Source organism: Neovison vison, chromosome 8 (assembly GCF_020171115.1).
Source record: "Neovison vison isolate M4711 chromosome 8, ASM_NN_V1, whole genome shotgun sequence".
Lineage (NCBI taxonomy): Eukaryota > Metazoa > Chordata > Mammalia > Carnivora > Mustelidae > Neogale > Neogale vison.
In genome coordinates this window covers 106430257-106441767 of record NC_058098.1, presented here as the reverse complement: position 1 = coordinate 106441767, position 11511 = coordinate 106430257, and positions in this window count along the sequence as shown.

Here is an 11511-nt window from a genome sequence, read left to right as displayed (position 1 = left end):
AAAATGCCTCCTCTCCCCAAGGTGGGCAATTCCACACAAACCACTTCTTGTTGCCAATGGGACTCTTGTTATTCCCCAGTGACATCTAATCCAAACAACCCTACCCAGTTTCTTCCTAAACCCTAATTAAGTGACCTTTCCTTTGTCTCTTTAGACTTGCCTGGGGTTTATCGCAGGTTTCTTGTCCTCTCCTATTCCTAATAAACTCATTTTATTGATCAAATACTGGCCGTTTTACTTTTAAGTTCATCATACTCCTAAAGAACATCTACACAGTTTTCCCATCCTACCTCTCCAGCTCCTGGACTTACCTTTCTACTCTATTTTTTGAGTTTAGTTTTTTAGATCCTACATATAAGTGATGCCATAGAGTGTCTTTCTCTGTCTGACTTCTCTCACTTAATGTAATGACTTCAAGGTCCATGCAATTGATTGTAAATGGCAGAATGTCATTTTATTCATGGCTGAATAATATTCCATTGTGAGCATATACCACAACTTCCTTATCCTTTCATTCACTAATGGACACTTAGGTCGTCTTTGCTACTGTGAATAATGTTGCAATAAACATGTGAGTGTAGCTATCTCTGGTAACATGATTTCCTTCAGGGAGTTTGGAATGATAAGGTTTATTACTCAACATTCCTAGAGGAAACAGTCAGTCGTATTTGGGGCCGCACAGCAAGCTCACTGGTAGACAGGGAAAGAAACACTGACAGACAGACAGACAGAGGGAGAGAAAGTCAGACAGTAGCATTACAATAATGAGGAAGCCAACTGTCAGGTCTTTACAGGGGACGTGGGAGCTGGTTTCTTCTCAAGAGTAGTTTGGAAGGTGCCAAGCAAGGTATCCATTGACCTCCAGGAGACTGACAAGCACACACATCTGTACATTGTCATTTTTTCTGATGCTTTCTTAGAGGGCAGGGAAATATGCACTGAGTCCTTGCCCAGAATTACACTTTGAGAGCTAGACACTTTTCCCACTACTGCTGGCAGCAAGGACTGTATCTCCACTGGATTTCTTCCAAGAGGAAACTATTTTACTTCACTTGGCTCACATCAGTGGTCCCCTCACCCACTGGTGGCTCTCTCCACAAGCAGCAAGGCAGCAAGCAGAGGAAGGTTTGCATAATTGTTCCCTGGACAGGACCCTCTTGCATGTCTGAGATAAAAGGTCAGCTTGAGCCTTGCTTTGAATTACCAGAAGGCATCAGTTCAAATTCTTAGTAGGAGATGCCCTGCTCTTCTTCTTGGGCTATTAATGCCTTGGATCCCAAGTAAGAACGGAGTGGGAGATGTGAAAGGAGAAATGGTGCAGAAGGTGAGCTCTGGGAGCACCATGTTTGAAAGCTTCTCCATGTTTACTCTGCACACTTTTGAATACATATTTCTTGGTGTCTGGGAAGGGGCATGAGATGTTTGAATGTATTTGAATGAGAAGGACCTAAGAGAAGAATGGCCTATGCTATAGTGAAGCCTGTGCCACTGAAAGAAGGGGATGTTGCAGGAGAATTCTAGAGACCCCCTTGTGTCTGAAAATTTCTTAGAATGTGATATTTTTAATATGTAAGTCAAATTCACAAAAAAGTAAATTAGCCTGAAATATTTAGCAAATAAAATGATGAAAGTGGGGGATGCCTGGGTGGCTTAGTCGGTTAATCATCTGTTTTCTGCTTGGGTCATGATTGAGTCCCACATTGGGTTCCTTGCACAGCAGGGAGCTTTCTTCTCCCTCTATCTTCTCTTCCGGCTACTCCCCTGCTTGTGCTCTCTCTCTTCTCTCTCTCCCTGACAAATAAGTAAATAAAATCCTTTTAAAAATGATGAAAATGGCTCATAATATTTGTATGTCATCTTGCACTTCTCTCATTATTTTAGGACCTGATGGGGGTGTTGTGATGACACAGACCCTATTCTCCCTATCAGTCATCCTGGAGAGGCAGCCTTCATCTCCTGCAGAGACAGCAGGGCCACCTGCAGTGAAGAAAATGCTTATTTGCACAGCTTCCTACAGGCTTCATGCCAGTCTCCACAGGACCTCATTTATTTGGTTTCCTACTCTTGCTCTGGGGTCCCAGGCAGGTTCAGTGACAGCAGGTCAGGCACAGATTTCACCCTTAGGATCAGCAGGGTGGAGGCTGAGGAAGTGGGGGTTTTTCACTTCCAGGAAGGTACACAGTATCCTCCCACCCTGGGTCAGCCTTCCACACACATGTTCTCGCCTGGAAGAGGGACCAAGGGCTCACATGTTTTACTTCTTTGGGGACTAAGCAAAACAGACTCTCAGAGTCTAAGAAGAAGGTGTTGGAGAGCTCTGGGGAGTTATGTGCAGCTGATGGTTCTAGACTGTGCCTGTGCTGGGTACCTTTAGGCACCATAGGTTTCGGCTCCTCCACAGCAACAGTCTTGGCATGGCAGACCCTACAGCAGAATGGATGGGGCCCGAGTTCCCTCTGAGCAACTGGAGGCATCAGAAAAGAGAGCCGAGTAAAAGCTCATGCTAGTCCTCGCCACACTGCATACACTCATCAGTTAATTTCATTCACCCCCAACATTCTGTCTGATTGGTGGCTACACACAAAAAATACACATTTTTTATTTTGTTAGGTTTGATAGTTGCCAGAATTCAACAGCAGGAGGGTATTTGGTAATAATAAGACATGGTTGTCTTCTCCTCCATAACCTTCTGTCCTAGGGCCTTTCTCTGTCCTCTGGGACAGTCACTGATGTGTATTACTCTCCTCATTGTAGGAACTGAGAAAAATTATTCTACTCTGTACTTTTGAACTAGATAAATGTAATAAGCACTTCATAAACAAAGACTGGACAGCAGAAGTTATTGAAAATTCTCAATTCCAGCATGTTAAAGTCACCTGGGATTTCTGAACTCCAAATCTGGATTTTATATATAAAGTAACAAGTCAGAACAATGAGTGAGCGTAAAATGTATGCCTTAGTCAGCAGAACTTGAATGAATATAAGAAAATATAAAAGCCAAGGTTGATCCTGCTGCAATCAGAAACTTAAGTTTTCATGCAGGGGTAGTAATGTGACCGTGAAGACACGTGACGGAGGTCAGCTCTTCCAACAAGACCCGGCTCTGGGGTTTGTGTGTGTCGGGGAGGAGATGCTGGTGGGATTGAGGTCCAGATTTGAATCCCCATGGGAAGTCAGATGTACCTCCTGGGAGATGACAGAGTGAAGGGACCACTGCCTGGCCTCCCAGGCCTTGACCTGCTGACACTGCCAGTATCACAGAAAGGCATGGCTCTAGTGGTGGCACTGTAGGTTCTTCGCGACTCCAAGTTTAGTGAAGTTCCTACCTCATTCCTAACCTAGGTCTATCATACATTCTTATGTAAGCCAGGAGAACATGGGTGAACTTCCAAAATGGGATTCTACTCCAGTGTATGTCTGTAATGATTTGAGAAAAATGATCATTGAGAAACCATGTAGACAAAGAGGATGATGACCAGATGCAAAGCCAAGGCTAGGAAGGTTGGCCAGGGATGCAGTAGTGGTCGTCCAGTCTCATGTCTGAGACATAGGGACAATCAGTGCAGCATTACAGGGGGTAAATGCAGGACAATGAGGGAGGTTTATTCTGTTTTTCTGGCCTGGAGGCCCAGCCACATTTCCCTTCCCAGACTTCAGCAGATGTTTGCAGGAGAAATCCCCCCTGGGGGTAACATTTGGCTCTTGGCTTATCTATTAAAGCAGCTTCCTGCAGCCTCCTGCTCAGCTGTATTCTCTTCCCCAGTAGAGCCACCTGTCTGGGTCAAGCCAGAGGATATGCCCACATTCAGATTTTGCTAATTCCATAAAAGTTTAAAATGACAGGAGAACATCTCACCACCTACAACACACTTTCTGTCTCTGAAATTATAGATCATCTGGTGCTCATTTCGTCTATGGCTCTCTGATCTCATCATAAACATGATTTTTACATTTGTTTTTTTTTTTTTTTGTTCTCCTCTGCATTTGTTGCAGGGTTATTATTGTTCTTGTGAGATCTACTCCATCCTACCTGAGCCTGGAAATGCCTTTTATTTCAAATTCAGTTATAATATGTGCATAAGACTTAGGTTGTACCTTGCAAAACCCGGGGGAGAGATCCATCCATTAATACACATGCCATGATCATGCAAATGTCTCAAGAGAAGGGAAAAGAAATCCCTGAAGATATGCTGGTCCTGCCATCAACAAAATGACAACTGACGAGTAATGTATTTCCAAATTCCAGCACATTGCCTAGATATGTATGCCTTACAGATGCCCCATTGACAATAGTTCTCTAGGAATACTTTGATTAAATGAAGGGGCATATTATTTATGGAGTTATGGGGGAAGTAAATGAAGATTTGATATCACAAAATAAAACAATCCCGTGTCTGCTTAAGGAAGTGAATGACATTTGAGATCATTGCCTGCTTCCAGATACTAGATCCCATGGAACATGTGTGGGACACTGTGTCTGTCTTCACCATGATAAACATGTGACAACTAATTAAATCTATGGATCCACCAGTTCCCTGGGCCTCAGTCACTTCCTGAGGACTAAACGCTTCTGCCTGTGGTCCTAGGCCTTCCTCTGCATCCCATTCCCACCCAGCATCTGGCTCAAACAGCACTTCATCATGAAGGACATACTGAGTAGCATGAACACGTTTTCCCTGCAGGAGTCAGCAGGGCATGGACCATCATCTATACATCCCACGAGTGAGCTGTGAGTATGCTGACACAACCTGCAATCCTCCAGCTGCTTTCGTGCCTTGTACTTGAACTCCCTCACATTGCCACTATAGGACGGGCCTCCACTGCTTCCAATACACTTGACTCAGTATTCCTTCTCTTATGTGACTCAAGCAGGTTGATGTTTGCAGAGTCACAGGAGTAACGCAGAAGCATTTTGTTCCTGCTAAGAAAAGTAGGATAGCTAAAGCGCAATATAGGCTTTCCCTAAGGCTGATCCCCTCCTGGACCTCAGGGTAGGTCTTTCTTCACCCCTGACTAATGTGTGTTACTTATTTGTGTTGTGTGCAGCAACCAGCTTTGTTGGGGTCAGCTTTGCTGTCCAGGATGCAGTGTGCTTTGGAGACATGAGGGAGACAGGGATTTCAGCAAAGCATTCTTGATCCTTCAGTGTACAGGTGGTATAGAAAAATTTCAAAGCCCTTTTCTAACCGTAAAATAATTTCTGTGAGACTTTTCATTTCCTGGACATTTCAGGGCAATAGACGATGAGATACATAACTAAGCACAGTGGAAACTTCTGAAGTTCTAATGTTGTCTTTCATAGGAAACAGTAATACAAGACCCCATTACACATGTCCAAAGTGATTCTGTAAAAGAAGAGATATTCTAAATACGAGTCAAAAATACTAGAAAATATCTGAAAATAAATAAATTGAGAAAAAAAAGAAAGCAAAAAGAGTCAGACTTACAAAAAAAATTAAAAAAAAATACTAGAAAATTATTCCTTGTTTATTCTCCTCTGTCCTCCCAAGGAAGTTTTTCCCTTAAGAAATCTTTTGAATTTACCTGGTACATACATACTGAGGTAAGTATGATGGGATATTCACCAGATGATAACAACTGGTTACCAGGAATTTCAGATTCATTGCCCGAGACATAAAATTCTTTCTGCCTTTCCTCTTGTCTTAAACAGATTGTTTGCTCTCTGTCTCTATTGGAAGATTTTTTTTCTCCTTGTCTCACTCTTTTAAAGTTGAATGCTTCCACGCAGTTTAATTCACTACATCTCAAGGAAAGACTGTGCCTAATTGTTTCATCCAACATTCTTTAACTGTTAACCTATTAAGAAGAGATACTGAACTACTTTGCAACCATTTCATGTCCATCTTGTGTTTGCAGGCTCTGCCCATCAATACCAAGTGGTAGAAGCCATTTCTTCCCCAAGATTAGCCTGGAAGGAGCTAAGCAAGATGGTCATTCATCTCCCACATGCTGATCTGAATATTCAGATTCTGATGCTGATGCCATTTTGCAACATGATGACTGCTTTCTTAGTTTTCACCCAAACCAAGAAGATATTTTATTTCACTCTGCTCACAGGAGAGTCTCGCCCTCCTCATGGCTCTGTCCACATGGCTTCACCCACCTGGGAATTTGCATATTGTCCCCTAGGGAGGATCCTTCCTTGCAGGTCTGAGATAAAAAGTCAGCTCAAATATTGCTTGGACTTATCAAGCCTCATCTGTTCAACTGCTCAGAATGAGGTTTCCTGCTCAGTTCCTGGGGCTGTTGATGCTCTGGGTCCCAGGTAAGAGCAGGGGGCATGAGAAAGGAGAATAAGGTGGGGAAGGTGAGCTCTCAATGTTTAGATGGAAGGTATCTGCTAGTTAGATGTGCATGTTTTTCCCTCAAGGTGGGATGTGACATACTAAATCTGTCAGGGTGAGGAGGATTGGGAAAGGAGCAAGGTCTTTGTCCTGGTGATCTCCCACAGCATAGAAATTAGAAGATAGTATAGGTGACTTCCAGGGGCCCCTTTGTACCTTACAAAATCAGTTCCTTCTTAAAATTGAATATTTGGTGGATATGCATCAAAATCACACATAAAAGAAATTATCTCACATACCATAAATAATAGAAGGGAAACATGAAAATACTCAGAATGTTTGAATTGTATTTCTCTCGCTTTCCCTTAGGATCCAGTGGGGAGATGGTGCTGACACAGACCCCATTCTCGCTGTCTGTCACCCCTGGAGAGCCAGCCTCCATCTCCTGCAGAGCCAGTAAGAGCCTCCTGAACAGTAATGGAAAGAACTATTTGCATTGGTACCTGTAGAAGCCAGGCCAGTCTCCACAGATCCTGATCTACTTGGCCTCCAGCTGTTACCCTGGGGTCCCATATAGGTTCAGTGGCAGGGGGTCAGGGACAGATTTCACCCTGACAATCAGCAGGGTGGAGGCTGATGATGTGGGAATTTATTACTGCCTGCAAAGTTTAGAATTTCCTCTAACAGTGGTTCAGCCCTGAACACAAACCTTCTGCTTGGGGTGGCCCAGCTGCCCACATGAGATGCTGGTCTGAAGAGCAGCCATAGCAGATTCTCTGTGTCTATGCAAGAGAACCATGTTGGAGAATCAGGAGAGCAGGTGTATGTGTATGAGGATGAGCACTTTACCTCCACATCAGGCATCATGGGTTAAGGCCCTGTCCGTGGCAATGGCCTTGTTTGGAAGAACCAGCCATGGAGTTGGGGGCCCATGTGCCTTCTGAATGACCAGCCGTGACCCTTAGGAGAGCTGAGGGAAAGCTCACCCTATTTCTTCCTGTCTTGCCTACAATTTATATTTAGTCACATGAAAATAAAATATTTTAAAAACAAGACAAAATCAGAGAGGGAGAGAAACCATCAGAGACTTTTAATCCTAGGAAACAAACTGAGGATTGTGGGAGGGGAGGTGGCGGGATGGGCTAATATGTGGTGCGGGACAATAAGGAAGGCGGGTGATGTAATGAAATCTGGGTGTTATATAAGACTGAACAATCACAGGCCTCTACCTCTGAAACCAATAATACAGTCTATATTAAATAATTGAATTGAAATAAAAATGTTTGAAAAATAAGTTAAAAGTGTAAGACTTCCACAGTCAGATCTTTCTTCAAACTTCTTTAGGCAGCAAGTACTGCACATTTATTGCTTTTCCTCCAAACCCACAATATACTTTATGTGAATTTGCTCTCAAGATCATCCTCTTACCTTTCTGTTGTCTCTTTCCACACACTGCTCTTCCCACAGGAGATGTGCATATGTTCGCTAAGGAGGACCTTCACTTAAATGTCTGAGAGAAAAGGTCACCTCTAAACTTGCCTTCACTTACCAGGGCTCATCCATTCAGTTTCTCAAAATGAGGTTTCCTACTCAGCTCCTGGGGTTCCTTGTGCTCTGGGTCCCTGGCAAGTACAGAGGGACAATGAGAGAGAAGAATGGGGTGGGGAGGGTGAGCTACAGGGACACCACTGCTCCGCACATGTATTCTGACCATGCATTAAAGGCATATTGTTCGCGTTCCAGGGAACAGAATTTGACCTTTAGCCTGCAAAGTTAGGAACCATCTAAAAGGAACACTGGGTGTGGTGCAAAAATAATGAATACTGTTATGCTGAAAAAAAAAAAAAAAAAACAATGACCAGAGATCTGATGAAGACCTTAAAAAAGAAAGAATCACTGTTGTGCCTTGTAAAAATTGTTTTTTTAAATTATGATAAGGATCAATTTTTTAAAAAATGATTAACCTGAAATAATTAGTTATTTATAGTTATATCTTAACAAAGATTAAGTCATGAGAATGAAAAGGATCTAAAAAAAAAAAAAAGGAATACCTGTGATATAGTGAAGACTGTGCCGTAGAAAGAAGGCACTGATGCAGGGGAATTCTGGAGACCTCTTTGTGCTTGAAATTGGATATTTTTGGCACGTGAGTAGAAATCAATAAAAAATTTGAGCATGAAATCATTATTAAGGTAAAATTATGAAAATGCTCAAAATGTTTTTGTGACATTTGTGTTTTCCTCACTATTTTAGGATCTGGGGGTAATATCGTGATGACACAGACAGCGCTCTCACTGCCCGTCACCCCTGGAGAGCCAGCCTCCCTCTCCTACAGGGCCAGTCAGAGCCTCCTCCATAGTAATCAAAACACCTGTCTTGGTACATGCAGAATCCAGGCCAGTCTCCACTGTGTCGGATCTATTTGGCTTCCATCCTGGACCTTGGGGTCCTGGACAGTTTCAGTGGCAGCAGGTCAGGGATCGATTTCACTCTGAAAATCAGTAGAGTGTATGCTGAGGATGTTGGGGTTTATTTCTTCGGACAAGGTGTACAGTAATCTCCCACAGCTGTGAAACTGCACCATCCTGTGCTCCAGCAGTGACCCAGAGTCTAAAGATGCCACCATCTTCCATCCTTCTTCCCACAGTGATGCAGTTCCCCAAACAGACTCCACAAATCATCTATGTGACAAGGTGAATGTAATGGCAACTGGTTTCTCTCATGTCTGATTGAGTTGGAAGTTCAGTGTCAAAAATCCCGATTTTCTATTATCTCATTTTTTTGAGTTGTAGATCATTGGTATCCCATATTTTTGTCTTACCTTGTTTTCTTTTTAGCACTTCTAATCAGACATGCCTAATTTTATTCATAATTACCACATTTAAAAAAATTTAAAGATGTTGACCAAATTTTTGGCAATAACACTGTTTCATGTAGAACTTTCCACCCTCACTATCGTTCTTCCTCTGGTACATTCTTTTGAAATTCATTTAATGGTGATCCAGTGATAGTAACTTCTTTAATTGTTTATTTGATTTGGGGGAGGTGTGTCAGAAAATGCTTTATAATCCCTCCTTCTTGAAAGATAACTATGCTTGGTATAAAAATATAGATTAGCACTGTCTTTCTCTTAGAATATAGAACACATTATCTCATCAGTGCTGTTGAGAAAGCAACTGGCATTCTACCTGTTTTCCTTTTTTTTTCTAACTGATGTTCTCTTGTAGATAAGCCTTTCTTTTCCTTCCACATTTGTTTTTATGGTATTTTTTTTTGTCTTTAATGTATAGCAATATAGCAATCATGGAGCTGGTCGTTTATTTCATTTTATTGATTATAGTTTTAATATGGGGGCTTCTTGAAACTGTAAATCATACAATTTGGACAAAATGTCAACAGTTTTCTTTTTTGAATACTCCTTTTCTGCCATTTTATTTTCCTCCCCCTGGAACATTTAACGATTTCTCTTACTAAGTAGTAGGTAATTAGACCTGAAACTGAGGAGAAAATAAAGGAGAGGGTAGTCTTTTTTTCTGCATGGGGTTTAAAACTTTCCAGTTTGTTGAAACTGGTGACTTCAGAGTGAGCAGAATGACAATATATGTTCTGTCACATAGCTCACATGGCAGTGGCCACAACAGATAACATGGAGTAGCATTTTGTATGTATCAGCTCTAAGTTATTAAAATGCATTGTAGAGTTTTCTTGTTATATCCTTCAGAATTTTATTTGCAGGAGAAAAGCACTTTCACATGGCCACTATTATTCAGGTATTGTTCAATTCAATATGACTTGCATCAGTCTGACACGAGAAGTAAAACTGGAGTATTTCCCTATTTCATAAAGGCTGGTGGGGTAGGCAGACACTGCAGAGCGGCTCTGACCCAGCAACCAATTCCATAGTGACCATATTTAAAATGAAAGCCCAGGAATTTCCAGTGACAGGTCCAGGTTTTCTGAGGTATTAAAACAATGAGGACATTTGTTGCTTTTCTCACAAATGCAATCTCCCATTGTATTATAGACTCATGGCCATGGAACCCCAACCTACAGGCCAGATAAGAGCCTCAGGGTCTCACAGAGAGCTAACTAGAACTGGGGATATCCTTCCAGGCCCTGGTTCTACTTGATGAGAAGGAGTGAGTATGGGCAGAGCTCTTCTAAGTACCATTGAATTACAATTAATAAACAATCATTTGTTTTTCTTTATTTCCCATCCTCTCAAGGGTATTCACATATCTGAGATATCTTTGGATTAATCTTATCTACCTTAGCTAGGACCTGTATATGAAGTGAAATAAGCATGACAGACCATCCTCCATATTGTAACAATTGGTCTCCCGGAATTCCATGTTTTATATTCACAGCCTGAGATAGAATATCCTTTACCTTCTTCTACTGTCTCACACTGAGTAGTAGCTTTTGCTGCAACAGACACATGATTTCTTCCCTGTCAAATCTGTACAGTTTGAGTGCATTTCTATAGTTTAATTCACTAGGTTTCAGGAACAGACTCTTTCTAACACTGATTCTACCATCCTTAGCACTTGCCCTGATAATAGCAGTGACCCTACAGTTCTTGAAGTAGCTTAAGGTAAATTGCTATTGGGAGAAACACAGATTCCAGAACTAGTGGGGTGGGAGCTGCTCCTTACCCAGACTAGGTGGAAGATTGTGAGCAACATGGCATTCACTGTCCAGAGATGGACCCGGGGCACACATGCCTGATAAGCTCTCTGACACTTGTTTGGAGTGGAGGAACAATACAAACGGAGTCCTGGCTGATATCCACATGTTATACAGAGGGATTGCTCTTTCTACTGCTGCAGGTATGGACTTGACTTCATTGTGTTTCTCCCAAACACAGAAGACCTTTTTATGTCACTTTGCTCAAAGCTAGGCCCCTCCTACCTCCTCCCTGCCCCTTCCCCACTAATGCACCCAGCAGGGGGATTTGGGTGACCATTGTCAATTATTTGTCCAAAGCAACCATCTCAGTCAAAAGTGACACAGGGTTCTGCAATCCACTCCAGACCATCTTCAGGTGGGGATCTCCCCTGCTGGGCAGGTTGATCTCACTCAAGGACAAACAAACTCCCCTTTAATCAGAGAGAAAAACCTCCCTTTGGATCCAGGAGGTTATCAGGCCTCCATGTCTCTAATCTCATCCAAAACAGTGTGCGCCTGGCTGTATGGGTTGACAAAG